General features: G+C 34.1%; 1 long non-coding RNA gene across 1 annotated transcript; it reads left to right on the plus strand.

Moving 5' to 3' along the window:
- The first annotated feature begins 8,945 nt into the window (after nt 1-8,945).
- LOC148624020 (uncharacterized) lies at nt 8,946-11,480 on the plus strand. Its single transcript, XR_015920165.1, has 3 exons — nt 8,946-9,050; nt 9,792-10,009; nt 11,174-11,480. It is a non-coding gene; the product is annotated as an uncharacterized LOC148624020 (long non-coding RNA).
- Nucleotides 11,481-20,034: the final 8,554 nt, after the last annotated feature.

The raw sequence follows: 20,034 nt of genomic DNA on the forward strand, positions 1-20,034 counted from the left end.
GATATCACTTTCTATGGGCTGTCAACTTTTTAAAGTACCTCTACAGAAGCAAACATTTGGGAGAAAAACTTATAAAAGTGTGCAATACTTGGTTTCCAAACCCAACATTGTTTTACATCCAGTTGTATTTATTTGTTAACGTTATACTTCTCAACAATAAAATACTGTTTACAATAACCATTGTGTTTATTTCATGAAAGAATCTGAAGGGGATATTACCGTGTAGTAATGCCCTATCGACATTATAAAAATTTCATAACTCTTTCTTTTCTTATATGAATTTTAGTTCCTGAAGTTCGTGCGAAACGAGTTATTTTGAAAAGCTGAAGAGAGAACCTAATACGACAGGGGAGTGAAACGTTCCGGTTACCTTTCTTCATTTAATTTACACTCGTTTACTTTTAGCCGAGCGGCGGAGATTTAAAGAGTCGTCTAATTAAAAAATTTAAATTACCTACACAAAGTCACATGGAATTGTATTGTTTTAGATAGTCAATTGATTATTCAACTATCATGTTATAATGTAAAGTCTCAAAAGTGGTTCCTTTAGGATTTTAAATACGTGTGTAACACCCTCTATGAGCTAACGCCCCCGCGCATGATTCGACAAAGACTTTATGAAAAGTCTATATTTTGTAATCGTTCTTTTTTTATTATTATTCAAAACCTGTCAATAAACACATCGGACTGTCGTCTCGTGAATTTGTGAAAGTAACACGTGCAGAATTTGTTTTAAATCCTTTTCGCTTCGCTTCAATTAATTAAAAAAAATTTTTTTCGATGAAAGCAAAGCAACAATGCGTGGTTTAAAATAAAACAATGAGTTTTTTAATAATTCATGAAGTGAAATTATTTTATAAAAGTGGTGCGATTTGTCATAATGCGATTCCAAATATATACTTTTCCCGAATCCGATTTTATTTTTATTACAAGGTCAAATTTTGCGATTTTGTCATTGCTGTTAGAAGTCAGTTGGTTGAAGAATCGCTACGTGTTTACATTTTTCATTCGCTTGATTTGTTTTCATAGTTACGTATTGTTTTTCGGGTTGTTTTAGTTGTAATTCGGCGATTATTATTGTTGTTGTCCGGTGTGTTTATATATTGGGCGCGTTTGATTAGTACATAAATATTGATGGGCCGTTTTGATACCTCTTTGAAATTCGCACCTTCCGATGCGAAATAATAGCGTTTTGTGTTTGATTTTGACAAATATGTTATTTGTAAAGACGAACCTGATGAGAAACTTTTAAAAGCATCAAAACCTGGATGTAATAGTTTGTTTCGTTCATCTGCTTTACGCAAAGATTCCTTGTAGTATGCTCTTGTAGATTTTAAGGAGTCCGATGTGTCTTCAGAGCCATACATAGTGCAGTACCACCACTCACGTTTCAAAGGATACATCATTAAGCAAATACTGGAGAATTAAGGCACCATGCAAATAATATAAACGAACAAAAGCTTGCTTTCGGTGGAAACCCCAGTTCTTTCGAATCTTTAGCCAATTCATTAGAGAGCAGTTTTGTTCCTCTTAGTAATAATCATTGCTTCATATGTAAGAGGAAAACTAAAACATTAAACAAACTGATTTCTGATGAGAGACATAATGGTCTTGAGGAGGCTACTTTAAGGTTAAATGATAAGTAAATGCTGTTCAGGATTTCTAATAATACGACGCCTACCGGTGCACCTGGTCCATGCTCCCAGAGTCCGAGTTGCTCATTTGCATTTGTTACTTAGTATGTATGATTTTAGTTACTTTATGTTCTCTGTCGTTTATGTCTGTTTTCCATGTCTGGTCTTTGTTCCTGTATTACATTCTTTTGATTACCGCTATAACCCTTGGTTCCCTTGATTACTCTTGGTAATGTTGATTATCATTCTGCTTGTCTAACGCCTATTTGACGGTAAAGGCGTCAGCAGAACCTTCGGTACATGAATTTGCATTTGAAAACCTTACCAAAATTTTAGAACAATATTTAATCAGAGAGAAAAAGACTTCACATGGCTACAATCATGAAGATTTATCAGTCCTTCCTACCAGACGGTGTAAGTTCTTATGCTTGTAGTCTTTGAAGGTCGGATGGCTTCTGACTTTCTTCGAGATCTTATTTGTTAATGCAAGGGCAAAATGCGTGTTTAAGCACATGTGTCAGCAAAGAGCAAGGGATGACTTGCTCTGTCTTATATTCATGTCAAAATGTTGAATTCACAATATCAACACTTTTGATAAAGATATCACTGAACCTGAAGATGGTGATGTTGCTGACTAATTGTCCCAAAATACTTCACCAATAAAACAACATTTAATTAGACTAGTACTGGATGTGTTTTACGAATATATTCCCAGAAAATTTCCATTGGTCTCAGGTCTTCATTTAAAACAACTCCCCTTTTTTTCGATTTTTTTTTAAATTTCAAAAATTTCGACCTGCGGCCATTTTTTAAATTGCAGTATTGCCGACCAAAATCTCTTGTGGTGACCGATTTCGTTAACCCAAAATCAAGTCTGTATGATTTTCCCCTATTTATTATGACTTTGTTTTTCGTCTTTAAGCGGTGGTAATTTTGAAATTGCGGCCATATTGGATTTCATAGTATGACATTGCACAACTTCAACTGGTGTCAGTGTGTGCAAAATTTGTTCCATTCCATTTAGCCACTTCTGAGAAGACTCTCGAAGAAAATTTTGGGAGAAAGAAGAAAAAAAATAAAAGAATAGAAACGAACAAAACAGTATAGTCCTTCACCTCGTTTGGGGAACATAATAACAAGTATTTTTGATGTAAGTGACACCAGCTTACTCGTGAAAATTACTGAAACTTCTTTTAAGCGTGAAAACTTACAACAATGAAATGGTTTCATTGCGCAGTGAAGAGTGTGCTAGAGTCAGTGAATAGTCAAGGGAACCAAGGTTCTAGCGGTAATCAAAAGAATGTAATCCAGGGGCAAAGACCAGAAATGAAAAACAGACAAACACAACAAAGAACGTAAAGTAACTAAAATAATACATACAAAGTAACAAAAGTAAATGAGCAACTCGGACTGAACTAAAAAACTGGCAGCATGGACCAGGTGCACCGGTAGGTTAAGCGTCCTCTTTTCTAGAAACACCCGCTGAGTTGCTACAATGACTTTGTGCAGGATACCCTATAAAAACAATTATGTCAACTTTCCTATTCGCATGTTTTTTATGTAGAAAACTAAATTATCTGTCCAAAGACAACAAATTTGACGGTTTTAGTTGATCAATAACTTGTAGAAGTCGAACTTGTGTGACTTTTTACGGAAAAATAAAAAATCCCATTTTTTGCATTTTTTTGGGGTAAATTCTGACTACACAAATCGCCAAAGTTCATCAAAAGAACCCCAGAAATAATAATTGTGATAATACTAAACAGAAAATACCAAATAAGCCATTCTTTATTGAAGCATGGATACTGTAGGGTTTTGACATGGAAAAATTTGTCAATATAAACGATTTTTCGGTGGGGTCAAAGTCGAAGTACTTTTTTGCAAACAACAAAAAACGCTTAATTTAGCAAAATTCTGATTATTTGTAATATTGTTCACCAACAAAAGATGGACCTATGCCGAAATTTTCAAAAAAGATTCGTCGCCCTATGTAAGAGTTATGACCCCTGCAACATTTTTTTTGCGTTTTTCACCTGTACAACTTTGAAAATCTTCACTGAAACCATGCGAACATTTAATGAAAGTTGACATAATTATTTTTATAGGGTATCCTGCACAAAGTGATTGTAGCAACTCGGCGGGTGTTTCTAGAAAAGTAGAGGACGCTTATCCTACTGGTGCACTTGGTCCATGCTCCCAGTTTTTAGTGCAGTCCGAGTTGCTCATTTACTTTTGTTACTTTATACGTATTATTTTAGTTACTTTAGGTTCTTTGTTGTGTCTGTCTGTTTTCCATGTCTGGCTTTGTCCCTGGATTACATTCTTTTGACTTCGGCTAGAATCTTGTTTCCCTTGATTACTCTTTATTTTTTTTTTCATCGGTCGAAAAGCATGCGCCGTTAAGGGACGACCATTCAATTCTTAGGGGGTGGGGCTGGCAAACTTTTTCAGGTCAAAATTTTATTTCCAGTCTGGTGAAAATCAGGTTATTTATTTTCGTCATAATCTTGACTAGATTATTTATTTTCCCTACTCATAAAATAGCCTATTTTTTTCTATGACAATTTAAATGTGCATATCCGGGTTTCCAAAGTATGTGGTTTGGGTTCTATATCAAAACATGTGTTACTTTCTATGTTTATTATTAAAGACATTCTTAAATGAAGTTCATTCTCTATAATACAAGGTATAGTCTCTACTATGTTCGACAGGTGGCATTCCTTGACCTGAAATATGCCCCAAATTTAGTGGGAAATGTTGCGAGGGACTTTTTAGGGGATAAATTCGCATATCTATGTATACGAATGAAATCTACAATTGCAATACTCAACTGTAGTAAGTGGGCTTAGATAACCTCCCATGCCACCCCACTCATTAACCTAAATATGATTTTCAGGTACCATTATGTCTCTCATTAATGAATCTTTTTGTCGCCAAAAAAATAAACTGAAGCATACCTAACTTAGCCATTTTTTACTGAAGCGTAAATATTCTATGCGTTTTGACATGGAAAAATATGTCAATTTGAGCGATTTTCCCCTGTGGTAGGGGTACATTTTTTTATTTAACCTCAAAACCCTAAGTGTTACCGCAACTTTCTTGGTACCATTGTAAAGTTGAGACATTGGACTACATGATGATACATGCTGTCCCAGGAAGACTTAGACGCTCAAATAATTGAGTCACAAATATCTTGGCTTTTTGACCTAGTGGGGTACAAATATAGGCTTATAATGAAAAAGAATCCGAGAATATTCTTTGGCGACAAATTGATTCGGTAATGGAAGGTATAAAGGTACTTAAAAATCACAATGAAGTTGATGAGTGGGGGTGCATAGTGGACTTTCTTAGCTCATGGACTACTACACGTTATCCTACACCAGTAAAGTAATTTATGCACATGTACATGTATTTAATATTGCCATTGTAAACTATTAGGGTTTTGTATAAAACTTGTCGAGTATTAAAACATGTATACTTTTCTAATTTATGAAACTATGGCGAGCGTAGAGAGCCAAATTTATTAAAGGTTTTGTGGAGATCAGAATATATATTTTCAATTTACCATAGCCAAGATCAGAATTTTTTTTTTCAATTCACTAGCCAAGGTCAGAATATTTATTTTCTAGCAATTTGCTAAGTCAGACTTTTTATTTTCTGGTATGATGAGGCCAGATTATTTATTTCCTTAATAATCAGAGACAGATTATTCATTTTCCAAATCTGTCACCCCCTAAGAATTTAATGGTCGTCCCCTTATCAATAAAAGAACATATGGGTCAAAGTACCTTTTTTGCTACTTTTTCCTCAACTACAGATTTCTTCATGATGTCATCACTTATCTGTGATTTGCTTTTGGGTGGCAAAAAAATCCAATTGGGGCATCAACATTAAATCATCATAACTCTTTCATTTTTTAAGATAATTGAAAAATTCATATGGTTCCCTCAATATCTATTTATTCTATATTTAACTCCTTGGTTCCCTAAAATGCAAATAATACTCTTAATTTTTAATAACTATCTATGGAGTTTTTTTTAATATGTATTCAGTAATTAGCTTTTATGACTAGACGATTATAATATTAATTTTATATGAAAATAAAGGTTTACATATAATTATCATAATAAATTAATTTTTTAAGTAAAGGAGTTATAAACATGATATTCTGGGTTTACTGGCAGTATTGATTTTTAAAATGGCTTCCATTTTGTTACATTTTCACCAGTTGCTCGGATTTTAATGATTTCTGGTTTCGTGAGGAAACATGATATTCCAAGTTGAATGGTATGGTTATTGAAAGGTTTGTTCTGGGTGGCCATTTTCAAAATGGCTGCCACTGTTTTTCCACTAATTTTTTTACTTGCTTTGATTTCAACGATATTTGGTTTAAATAGTAAACATGGTCTCCTGTGTTGAATGGTGGTGATGAAAATGTTGTATAGTCATGATTTAACTTCGTTTTATGTTCTTTTTCAGCAAATGTATACCTCATTAATGTCCCCTCAGACATGGTGGAGTAAAAGGGCATAGAGGAACACCTGCCCAAATTCTTCCAGAGCTAGGTTCTAAAAATACTTTTAATACATTTCAGACATTTTACATTGCCTTAGGTATTCTGTTGAACTTACGGCATTCATAAATATATGCTCCTTTTTCAGGTGAGCGATTCAAGCTCTTCAAGAGACTCTTCTGTAGTATTCATACCTATTCATTACTTGACTTACTACTATAAATCCAGTCCACTGGAATTGTAGTCGCGCTGGTAATTTTGATGGTATTGTCCAATACTTTAATCGGATATCTCATTTTGACTACATGTTGTATATTGAGGCATTCCATGAACGAGAATTGGATATATTACTGAGTGAGTTGTTGTTGCTTTAGTTCATTTTTGTCAAGGACGTCTATTTATAGACTGGACTGGACTTAGAGATCGTCGGCATCCAAATTATGTAACCAGGGTAGACATTTCAACATATAACTACTAAAATAACACTCCGCGGGTTATTCTCCTTGCAAAGTTTGCATTGAGATATCGCTCCGCCGCCGATCTTACTCCATGTCAAATATGTGATGTTTACTTTACGTAGGATATGGTCGTATGACGATATTAAGCCTATTTAATATGTGTAGAACTGCAAGATTTCAATGATTATTTAAGAATTGGCTATGATAAAAATTTTGTTTATTGAAAAATAACATAAATTTTCCATGTGCATATTGTTTATTGCGGGAAGTGCAATAAACAAAATATACACATGGAAAATTTATATTATTTTTCAAGAGACAAAATTTTATTCATAGCCAATTCTTATAAATTAATTTTAAAACATATTTTTATATTTAATCCTGAGAAAAGTAGCTCTGAATTTAACTGAATAGGGGCGTGTCAATATGTTTTGTATCCATTGAGAAATAACAAAATTATTTTAACCGATCAGATTACAGTATTTATCTCAAATTAATTTATATGATATTAACTATTTAAATTTTGGCACAGAGAGCTGGACTATTTTGTCAAATTGACCCGAACATTCGCACTCGCAGGGAGGAAAGCTCAATCGAGATTTGCCATTTTTTTCTCTCGATCTGACCCTTTTAATGAAGATGTCGGGAGCATCTAATGACGGATTTTCAACAGTAAGGGTGAAAGAAGGTCATGTGGCATATTCATTACATTCAGTAGATAATCTTGAACCATCAAAAAGGAGAGGTAGCCAGTAAAATAAAGTAAAGTCCTTGGGACGCGAGTGGATACATGAGCTATGACATTACACGTACACTTGTATATGTTCCTAAAATCGAAACTTCCACACCGACCATAGACCTTTATCCCATATCCTATATCATGCCCACAGACTTATATCATACCCCGAGACCTGTATCACATACTGTATATCACACCCATAAACAATATAGGTACATTGTCGAAAATTATTGAAGATATGTGATGAGGCGACAGAACGGGTAGGAAATGCGAGGCTCCGCCGAGCTATTTCCCCCGTTCCAAACCGAATACACATATCTTCAATAATTTTCGACAATGTACCTATATTGTTTTTATCCTGTTATATTAATAGTTTTGTGCGTGTGTACATTTTTAAAATAAAATTTTAAAATGCATATCCCCTGAGGAGCCCCGATCTTTAAACTCGAAGAACAAAATTAATACGCGTGGCGCATGACTCAGTAAACATTGAAATTCAATCCGCACCATATAATCCGTCAAAGCTGTTTGAAGAAAATAAGCAATATATCAAAATTTATTTAATTCCAAGAGACAAATAAGTAAAATGAACAATAAATACAAATATTTTGAATGTTGTTAAGTCGATTTTAAGAACATTAAAGTTTTGAATTTCGCGAGGAAGGTGGAAGAGTAATCAAGGGAACCAAGGTTATAGCGGTAATCAAAAGAATGTAATCCAGGGACAAAGACCAGACATGGAAAACAGACATACACAACAAAGAACATAAAGTAACTAAAATCATACATACAAAGTAACAAATGTAAATGAGCAACTCGGACTCCACTAAAAACTGGGAGCATGGACCAGGTGCACCGGTAGGGTAAGCGTCCTCTGCTTTTCTAGAAACACCCGCCGAGTTGCTCATAAAAAGTCAAGTCCGGGGTAGACAAACGAGGGAAGGAAAACTATGACCCGTTGAATAAATCAGTTTTCATGGTGCTGATGGATACACCATAACGATCCACGAGTTCATGATAACGACCATAAAACTTCTGTAATGATGACTTCAATCTTGTAGCAACATAACCCTGTTCCAGAAGCTGACTTGTTTCTGTTTGGTATATGGCAGTAGAGTTCAGGGGTGAAATTTGTGCACTAGTTTCTTTTGGATTTGAAATATTTGTTTGAGATTTTTGAAGAAGAGGAGTCAGTTGTGTGGGCAGATCTATAATGTAGTTTTCCTCTGATTCATTATCTTGGGGTTTAGGCAATAATAAATCCAAGACCATAACAGTTTCCTGGTCATTTGTCTCTTCAAGAGTTTTATCACATTGTAATGTTTCGATTTCTTTAAGTGGGGACCAGTTTATGTTAAATTATGACGAACACTCTGGCTCCGAGTCCGACATGACTGAAATGACAGGGGAAGTCGTCTGCAAACTGATAATGAATCAAATCTGAACGAGATTTTGGATTTGCCATATATATGACGGTGAAAAAAAAATACAAAAAAAAATCATCATTTGGTTTACATAAAATCTTTTATTTCATTCAGGTGAAAACGAAACAAAACAGCAAAAAAAAAAGATTAACCGGATACGTAGTCGTAATTTGTTTATATCGTATCTATGGTGGCGGCCATGATTAATTTACGCATACCAGAAAAAAGTAGTTCCGCCGATCACGTGAGTGGAAGGAGTCAGAAAGTCGATAACCTGCTAATGTACGGATACAGCAAAAAAAAAATAACCGTATACCTTTATTCGTTTAACAAATAACCTCATTGCAGGATAAATAGACATACATATATCTCATACTGTATCACACCCCTAGACCTATATTACATACCGTATATCACACCCCTAGACCTATATTGCATTCTATATCACCTCCCTAGACGTTTATTGTCTTCTGTATATCACACCCTAGACTTATATCGCACACCCATAGACCTACCGGTATATTGCATACCGTATATCACACCCCTAACCCCATTTCAAGTATCCTATATATCACACCACAGACACATATTGCATACCTTATATCACACGCCTAGACCTATATTACATACTGTATATCACACCCATGGACCTATAACGCATTTCTAAATCACACCCATAGACCTATATGGCATACCCTATATCACACCCCTAGACATATATTGCATATCATATAATCACACCTTGCACAGAACACAATTGACGTACATTTTGTATAGATAAAATACAAGAAAGAATAAACATGATATGAAAATCTGTTTGATATGCAGTATCAACCCTCGACCTATATCACCCCGCGGGCCAGTTGCCTTTGAGTTGATATATGAGTCTCCAGTTGATACTGCATGTGATACAGATTTTGGCATGTACTATTCAGTATGGAATTTAAAGAAATAATAACACAATGTACATGTGTATTATATCCATGTAAGTCATAACTGATTATCAATATGGTTCTTTTTCAGTACATTGTCAAGATATACCAGACACATTTTTTTAGAATGCAGATCATCAAGTAAGAAACAGGATTTTCATGACACAAGAAAGACACAGTTATGTTACAAATTCTGTGTCCATGAAAGTGCATTGAAAATGTGTTGGAATTATCAAGACTAGTGTACCAAAAGTAGACCTTTTCTAAGAGCTGATTTTCATGGACATTCTTACAGGTACAACGTACTAGGTAAGTGTTAAAGGTATACATTATTTATTCCTATACTTTGTATGTACACAGTTATTTAATATCTTCAAAACTGGTGGTAGGTATACTGTTATTATTGCTAGTGTAGAACAGAGTAGTCATATTTCTTAGCAATATTTGCAGTTTACATTTGTATGTCTGTGAACAAGAAATTTACACTGAAAACCACAAAAATACATGTGCATGTACTCTAACTATGGTTACTGGCATATGCAGTACAGTATCAAAGATTTCATACATGAAATCATGACATTTGTAATATAGTAATACGTGTATCTAATTTGTTTTCTACTTAACAATGTGACATTAATTTCTCATAGATAAATCAGCAATCAGGGATTGGTCCAGAGATTTTGAAATGGGTGGTACAAACATCATTAAAAATCAGCAGGTAGTTAAAATCATACATGAAAGAAGCCCTAAAGCAATATCCATAGCAAGCTTTCCATTTTCTGTATTTAGAAGTTTTTTTGTCTGGTAAATGAAATTACTTTAATTTATTGTTTTAAACTCATCACTTCAAACCACACTTTATGATCTATCTGGTTATGAGGGGATGTTGTTTTAACAATGACAGGTGAAAAGTAACCTGTTCTACTCTTACTTACATGTATGTTACTTGTTATTAATAGTTATTGAAACAAAGATGTGCTCATGAAATACACTGTACATTTTTGTAAAGTTTGTTATGTTATTTCAGATAAATTTGAATTATTTTATAGAAAGAAATGTTTATTTTTTCTGAATTAATACAGCTGATAGAGATATTAAAAGAATAAAATCTAAGAACACTGAAATATAGTAGATATATACTATATTAACGTTGTTTTTTTTTTAAGTAGGACAAAAACTATGAATAATGACAGAAATATTGTTTGCAAATTTTCAGTCGACCAGTATTGATCACTGTGTGAATATTGATCAGGTGGTTTAAAAACCAGTAAAAACCTGGGACTGTTATAACCACCCAACCCTTATTTTTGCCTGATTTGCACGAAATTATATGTACATATAACAATATTTCCCAACAAGAGGAGGTTTCTCCATATAATATGGTTAAAATACGTGTATATTTTCATGAATTTACATTGTAACATTTTGCATATATCAGACACTGTTAGGATTTTTTCCTTGATTTCTTTTCAGTGGTTATCACTTACAAGTTTCACTAGATAAAGTGAGAAGAAAGCAAAAGTAAAACATACCATTTCTATGCTGGGACACTGTTTAAGCATGAAACAAAGTTCATGATTCTCAATTGCTGGTACATGTATGTGTAGCATGAAGCAGCTGTAAATGTACACGTCAACATCTCTTAATAATGAAAATATAAAAACATGAAGCCTGATTTTTTAGCACTTATATATTTGCAAAACATAAGAGTTACTTGTATTTTAATCTTATACATATTTGTGAAACAATCATGCAGAAAAGGTGAAAGGAATCCACATACATTATTGAAGGCAGACAGGTATAAAACACTCAGCAATAGTGATTCATCATAAAAAAAAGTGGTAATCATAGGGTATGGGTTCACTAGTAACTTTTTTTTGTTTTGGAGAGAAAAAAATGGATTTATACTCAAAGTGCGTCATATTCTCTGTATTCACCACATCTCTGTACCATTGACTTCCCAACTTAATTGCATTCTTAAATTGCTCAAATCTATGAGCTACAAAGTTGTTTTTAGTTAAATGATCTTTAAACTGCATAGTGATTTTTACAACAAAAGTTTTTATCCTTGAAAAATTCCTAGAGGAAGGTAATCATTTACTGTAAATACGTACACAATTTCGAGGAGTTAAACTCATATTGTAATATAGACAACAATGACAAGGACAAATTTTGGTTTAAATTTATTACAAAAAAATTCTACATCAAAGTGAGCACAAACAAGGAAAAGTTTTTTGCCCATTTCTTCCTTGAGATTAGGTCTTTGTTCAACTTCCTCCAGTCTACAGGACTCTTCTCTACTACATGCATCTCCAAACCGAAATTTCAAGGTGTGGATCCATTCTTTCGTTGAAAATTCATCGAATATGGATGATTCTCAGTGGAATTCATATTTTGTAAGAAATGGTGATTCAAGTGTTAGGAAATTTTAGGACATCAACGTACGTGTACAGCCAGGAATACCAAAAGCAATAATACAAAGGAAAAAAAGAAGATCCAAAAATATATCTTGATAAACGGACTGTATAAATATACACTGCGTTAAAACAAGTGGTTATTCTTTAACAGGACTAAGTTTTGATCGGTTTATTTATTATACAATTTGGTTACATGAATATTTTTTTATTACTTCGAGGTCTTCCTTGACCTTACATTTAAGGGGATGGTTAAGGACTTATAAGTCTAGTTTAACCTCACCGCAGACATGCGCCTGTCCAGAGTCAGATGTTGATCATTAATGTGTTTGACTTTTTAGTTTACTTTGAAGTAGTGTCATCGTTCTGTTTCCAAGTAGGGTCTAAAGTGTGTAACCCGTACCCGTACCAACTTTTCCCCGTACCCAAATATTATTTTTCAAATTTCTTTATTATTACTTGATATTTCCAGCTGGAAGTTGGTACATATGTACAAAATGACATGATGGCTAGGCAAGAATTAATCATTTTTCAGATATGTTTTTATTCGGTTTTCTGCTTTAAAAAGGACTAAAATTTGTAACCCGAAATTCCCGTTCCCAAAATCAAAGTCCGGTATTGTTGGTACCTGTACAATGTTAATGCATGTTTGACATTAGAACATCATAATGTTGTCAAAATAGTTATTGACGATAAATAAAATCGCAGAAGGCTTTGTTTATGAGACTTAAAAGTTTCCTTTTCATCCTGTATAAGATCGTCTCTACTCTTTGCTGGTACGGGGATTGACGCTAGGTACGGTACGGAATTCAAACACAATCACTTCTTTATTAAATTAATATCAAATCTTTCAATTCCTTATCCAAAGTCTCAAGTGAAGGTTTAAAATTTAAACCACGAAAACTGATTTGTTCAACGTGTCGACCATAGTTTTCCTTTCCTCTTTCGTCTACCCCGGACTTGACTTTTCATGAGCAACTCGGCGGGTGTTTCTTGAAAAGCAAAGGACGCTTACCCTACCGGTGCATCTGGTCCATGCTCCCAGTTTTTTTAGTGCAGTCCGAGTTGCTCATTTACTTTTGTCCCTTTGTGTGTATTGTTTTAATTCCTGTGTGTTCTTTCTTGTTTTTGTCTGTTTTTCATGTCTTGTCTTTGTGCCTGGATTGCATTCTTTTGATTTCCGCTAGATTCTTGGTTCCTTTGATTACTCCCTAACCTCCCAATGTTTTCAGAAAAACGTAAAATTCGGACAGGAAAGTGTAAAATAGTCAATTATTATTATTTTGGTACGGTAACTTCCAGTTACACATTTAGACCATTTGAAATTAGAAAACCGACCAAGCAAGAAACATTAGAAAAATATATATCATTTCCCTACCTACAAATGAATTGATACGGACTTCTGCACTTCTTATGCAATTTTCAGTTCTCAACATACCACAATAATGACTATTTTAGCAAAACGTTATTATTTGGGTACGGGTAAAAGTTGCAACGGGTACGGGTTACACATTTCAGACCTTACTCTGTTATCATGGATTTAATTACTTTTGTTGTCGGGGACTTTCAGAGCTTGCTTAAAGGTGTTTTTTATACTGATTGAAGACATTTTGGTAATCTCTGTAAGTATTTACTATTTTTATAAAGGTTATACGATGGTGCATTTGTTGCCTTTCACCATATCCAGAGGTGGATCCAGAGAGGGTGCAAGGGGTTGGCATCCCCTTTTTATTGGAAATTTTTCATTTTCATATGTAAAAATTGTAATTAATGTCTTAGCACGCCCTTTTTTCTGAGGAACCCCGGCTGGCAACTCTCTTTTTTCCGACCCTGATATTTGTTCCTTTTTCATTGCTTATTATCAGTCGCCCTTGTCGTTGCCTGCTGCTCACGAAGTGCATGTGTTTTATCAGGGTCTTATGTAATGATTTGATTTATTACTATTAGGAATTCAGGTATTACACCCAGGTACGAGTGTGCAGGATATCCATATGTCGCTGATATGGGTGGAACCTATTGGGAAAATTTCTCATATTTTTGTGTTAGACGGAGTATCACGGAGAAAAACTAACAGACAGTTTCTGATATTGAGGATCAACTGATAGTGTATACGAAGCACTCAACTGCTCGTTTGCTTGTATACTAGATTTCCTTCTTGGGTTGTTTTTCTTTCACTAAAATTAGTGTCTACTGAGTTTATAAAAGTTACGAAGGGGTTCAGTACTTATTTAATAGGGATAGTGTCCCTTGGGTTTCAGTAAACCAACTGTTCCATAAATTTCCCGGATTGGTAAATTTTTGATAATTTAAAAATTCTTAATTCTAGAATTTTTACGACCTCTCTTTGAAGTTTGTTATTAGATCCCTAGTATATATGTTTCTGATTGATCACACGTGATTATTTTTTTTCTTGGTAAAATTACAGAACTTTCATTCACTTTCGGTTGATATCGCACGATTAGACACATCTAAATTTAATGGTCTAAATGGTTGCTTTGAGCAGTATTACCTTGGTTTGTGCGTTTGTGCTATTCATAGAGCACACTTTAGATATTCGTCAGCAGCGGTTACGTCCGTGCGTAAGCACAGTCATTTTGGCGAATATTGCAGATGTGCAGGTCAGTTTGATGTCTTTGGGACAACGCCATTCTTAACGAGCTTTAGTACCGGTTAATTACAAATTATTCAATGAGACAGGCTTGAAAGTCGCCAGCGATTTAGACGGGCGTGTCGAAATACCCCAGGAGAACGATCTTTTTGTGTCCAGCTTGGGACCTTTTTCTCCGACAAAAAATAGCAGGATGTCGGTAGTTAACACTGAATATGTTGTTGATAAGGAGCAGGCGTGGAAAGCAAGTAGTGGTTCGGAGGATTTGGAGGCGGAATTAGTTCGTGTGCGAAACGAAAATTTGGCGCTACAGAAGGAGATTCGTAAAAGGAAGCTGTTGTCGACTATCGAGAAAGAGAAGGCGGAATTGCTTCAGTTAAAGGAGCATAAGCGTGACTCTTTATCAGGCATAGTTGAGCAGAAAGGTGCAGTTGGTGGAAAGACCAGAAAAGATAAGTTCAGGTCTAAGAGACGATCAGTTGATGATAGGGCTGAAATGAAGAGAAAAATTAGGTACGAATCATTTAGATAAGGTTACTATAAAAGTCTTTCGCAAAAGTGCTAAATTACGCGGGTCAGTAAAAAAACAATTGAAGTCTTTGAATTTATTTTAACGATTCTTGTTCAGATGAGTCGGACGATTCGGGTGGCAGTGATATTAGTTCGGTAACGACTGATTCAGATGATTCTATTGATGTTGATTATAAACATGAACACAAAAAACAAATATATAAAGGTGAGAGAAGGTCGAAGAACAAATCGGGATCGTCGCTGTCATCAAAACAGAAGACAAAATATCCCCAGGAATGTCCACAGTCAAAACTACAGTTAGAATATGCAAACAAATCAATTAAATTTGAAGATTTAAAGCATAATCAATTTGTAGCAGGTTAACTCGAGATAATTACCTCATGTAGAAATGTTTTAGAGAAAGATGGTCGTTTAAAGTTACTTAAAAAATTGTCTTATTATTATGAACTGTATGATTGGAAAGCTCTTTTACAATCATACGCAGCTTGGATAAGGCGCATTGAATCGGGTCAGAATGACTTGGGGGATGATCCGTCTGTTATAGAAACACCTTTATTAGCAAGTTCAGTTAGATCCAAAATTCAAAAAGGGAAAACTGGTGTAAGTGGGAAACCAATAGTTTGGTTTTGTTCTGAGTTTCAAAAGAAAAGATGTTCTTTTTCAGGGTCGCATACAAAAAATATTAAAGGTGTGAGCAGGCAGGTACAGCACTTTTGTGCATCTTGTTTATTAAAGGATGATAAACAGTTAGCTCACCCAGAGTCTGATCCAGGTTGTCCTAATTATGAATTACGACTAGGTAAAGATAAATTGAATTCTATTTTCACTGACTGTACACATAGTTGTCATCTTTGTGATAATTCACAAGTATTACTTGACATATTTGGAGATTACGGTCTCGAAACTTTAATCAACATTCATAACAAAGTTTTCAATTCTAAATTATCCAATGTTTTGGGGTGTAAATACCGGTTTATTCAAAACTTAATTTTTTTTTTCAGACGTATGTACGTACATTATCAGGATTGGGATGTTTCAGAATTTTTGGAATATGGATTCCCATTGAGTTGTGAGGGTTTTAATTCTGAGTACATTTCAAATTGTAATCACTCAGGCGCTACAAATTATAATCACTCAGGCGCTATAAATTTTCCTGATCAAATGATCAATTATCTCAAGAAGGAGTGTTAGTATGGTAGTATTTTAGGTCCTTTTAAATAAAATCCCTTTGTTTCTAACATGGTAATTTCTCTACTTAATTCAGTCCCTAAAAAAGATTCTAAGGATCGTAGAGTTATATATATATATATGACCATAGGATCACCAATTTAATTTATGATACTGCGAAACTGATCTTCACATGTGTTATATGTTTCATTTCAATGAATTGTAAGGATGTGATAAAACTGATTATCCATTACTATTAATTCAATTTTCTTTCAAATGATGGTTTATATATATGTACGTGTAACCAACAAGGCAATTAAGACTAACCTTGAAAAAAAGAGATATAATTCTCTTTTATGTGAGGTTTTGATATCAAATAAAAAGTAGATGTGAATTTATAGACAAAAGTTGTTTTGTTCAATAAAAGAAATGAAATTGTAGCAGAACAATATAGTTGAGTCTACTTGAGTTTAGTATGAAACTAGTTTGTAGGAATAAATAAATATATGAATTAGATATAAGGACACATACCTGTGATTAAATTTAATTACAGGTCTATGATAAAGCACAAGAGGGGACACTTCCTATATACCAGTATATACAGACGTGCCGCTGGAATGGGTCTGTTTTATTTTAGAGTTGAAATTTGTAATTGGGTCATAAATATTCCACTTTTCTATGTCAATAGGCTATCATTTCTGAGTTATGTATCAATGGGTCATAATTTCTACAATTTAAATCACTCTACACGTTGACGTACTTTCAAATAGTTAGAGTGGGGGATACGCTCCGGGACCCACCAATTATTATAATACTAATCACTTGTAAACATCGACCGTGAGAGACCGTCATCGGTATTCAATGTCGTTAAAAAATCCCAATCATCATTTACAATTTATATGTATAATTTATTACTAAGCAATTATGTGCCGACTGCAACTGACCTGGTGGAGACCTTTGTTTTTATTTATGTTCTCTAAATTCAAAAAGAAGATACACAGTAGTAGAATCAAAAATACATGAATGGAACTGATTTTCTTGCAAACATATGATTAGAGTGTTTTTTCAGCGCCAGCTGCGCCCTCGTACCAAGTTTAACAAAAATGACCCCCCCCTTTCCGTGTGATAAGGATAAAATTTGGGTACGGAGAAAAGTTGGTACGGCTACGGGTACGGGTTACACATTTCGGTGTGTACCTTAATTTGTTATTAATGTCCATTCATGTCATAGTGGACCTAAATCAACCGGACTATAGCGTACCAAGAATTATACGACACCGGTTCGGACTTTTAAAATGTTTAGGTAGTACAATACAGTTAGGTCATTTCTGAAAATTTGGTCTCATTTTGTTGAAATAAAGCTGTTTTGAGGCAGTCCGCACAGAAATTTCTAGTGTTTTGTCATAAAAAAGTGCATATTTTTGAAATCCTTGGTGTGTGGAGGTTCAAGTCATTTATAAGTAATGTAGTGATTATTGTTATAAAATCCAGTAGCCATGGTGACATACTGAAAAAAAATATTACTAAGTTTTAGTACAACTCAGGGGTGCCTTTCCAAAACTAACAGCCAATTACTATGTTTTATAAAATATCAGGCACTTAGACACTACCACAGGATGAAAGTATGCATGGAGTAGGTGGAAAGAGGGTAAAAATAATAAGACCCTTTTCGATTCATTCTCTCACAATTTTAGTTCCAAAAGTTCGTGCGAAATAAGGTATTTTGAAAATCAGCCATCTGATGCTGAGGAGAGAAGCTAATACGGTAGGGGACTGAAACGTTCCGGATACCATTCTTCATTTAAATTACACCTGTTTACCATTACATATATTACATCTGTCTATGTATAAATGCTTAACTACATTTAAACAATATATCCACCAAATTTTAACTTTTAATTTTAAGTTTTACAAAATTTGACCGGGGTAACTTGGTGTGCGAAACAGTGCGCCTGAATGTAACTGTATAGTGCACCCTTAGCCTTTCACAAGATAAAAATTCAGCGATTTCGTAATAATTCTAATTGTTTATGTTATTAATCGTCTCCGTGGAGACGATTATAAAGAATTGGAAGCAGATAACATGCACGAAGAAATTGAAAACCATCATCTCATTGGATAAAAATCTCAAATAACGCAGAAGTGAAGCGCCGATTATTTGTGATTGGCTGACAACATAACACACTCTTAAATCAATACGTAGAACCGTATGCGCTTACGGTATGTTATCATTATTGTAGCTAAACCAGTCTTAAATCAGAAGAATCGGTAAAATGCATAAATAGTGGCAACGACCAAATTAAAAAAAAAGAGTTACGATATACATTCAATATGGTATTGATATGTAACAATAATTTAAAGAAAGTTTTGATACTATCAATGTTATTTGATATTCACTACATTATCTATCGTGTATTCCCGTTTATTTTCGCGGGCTTTTCGTGCATGAATGATTTTGTCGTAAACATAGAAGAAAGTTTGATCATGCATGATTGACTTTGGTTACGTTTTATGTCAGTCAATTTCTAAGAAACTATGTACCATAGGATGATGTAATGAGTTGTGGGAATATATCTTTGGGAGTCTGTCAGCATCAAGATAGATAATCAATGTAAGAAGCATTAATGTAGAACATCCTAAGCTCTACCTTCCTGTAAAATTTCATCAAAATTCATAAAGTTTGATAGAGCTGCAGCTCTTAAACTAAGATAGATAATCAATATAAGGAGCCATAATGTAGAACATTGAAAAGTCTACCCATCTGCAAAATTACATCAAAATCCAAAATGTTTTGAAACATTACAGCCCTTAAAAGTTTGATTTTTTTATCGAAAATTATTTACCGTATATATTTAAAAATTTATATCTTCTATAATTTTTCAATGAGAAAAATATAACATTTAAGGACATTCACGTATTCTATTTTAACGCTAAGAGACGAGTAGCTTTTTTGAAAAGCTGATACTTGTTATCATTAAGCATCGACGGAGACGTGCGTAAAGAAATCATTCCTTTATTCAGACCGGAAATGTCATACGATTTGTCAACAGAGCAATACCGAACACATTGATCAAAATGTTGGATAGTTTGAAAAAAATACGAGATTTCTTCTCATTTTGGTACCTACAATATACTCTAATAACATCTTTGTATATGTTAGAACCCATGGAGAGAAGAATTTTTAGTATCCTTTTATGAGATAGTGTATAAAAAAGCAGTTATCGCCGACAAGTATATTTTCGTCAACCGATATTTCGTCCTCTAAGGTGCAACAAGTTTATTCCCAAATTTTAAGACAAAATGTCTTACAGATTGCTGATATTTTCCGTTAATAAAATGAGCTATAATACGACAATTATTATTGTGGAATAAAGTTTTGGTGAGCAGATTGGCGAGAATTGTTTCTGTCTTGTAAATGGCGAGGTCTACTTAGACTCTGACCAGTACTGTAGTGCAGAGACTTACATAACATACAACTGTTATACACTACGTGTGTAGAGATCCAAATTACAAACAATTTTTTTTAGATCACAGGGGCTTACTCCCACTACCAGATATCCAGCCTGACTATTGTTTTATCAGGAAAAAGGCTAAGGTCACATCAAATTAATTTG

The sequence above is a fragment of the Perna viridis genome, chromosome 2 (assembly GCF_037379345.1).
Source record: "Perna viridis isolate PV_CMFRI_1.1 ecotype Kerala chromosome 2, ASM3737934v1, whole genome shotgun sequence".
Lineage (NCBI taxonomy): Eukaryota > Metazoa > Mollusca > Bivalvia > Mytilida > Mytilidae > Perna > Perna viridis.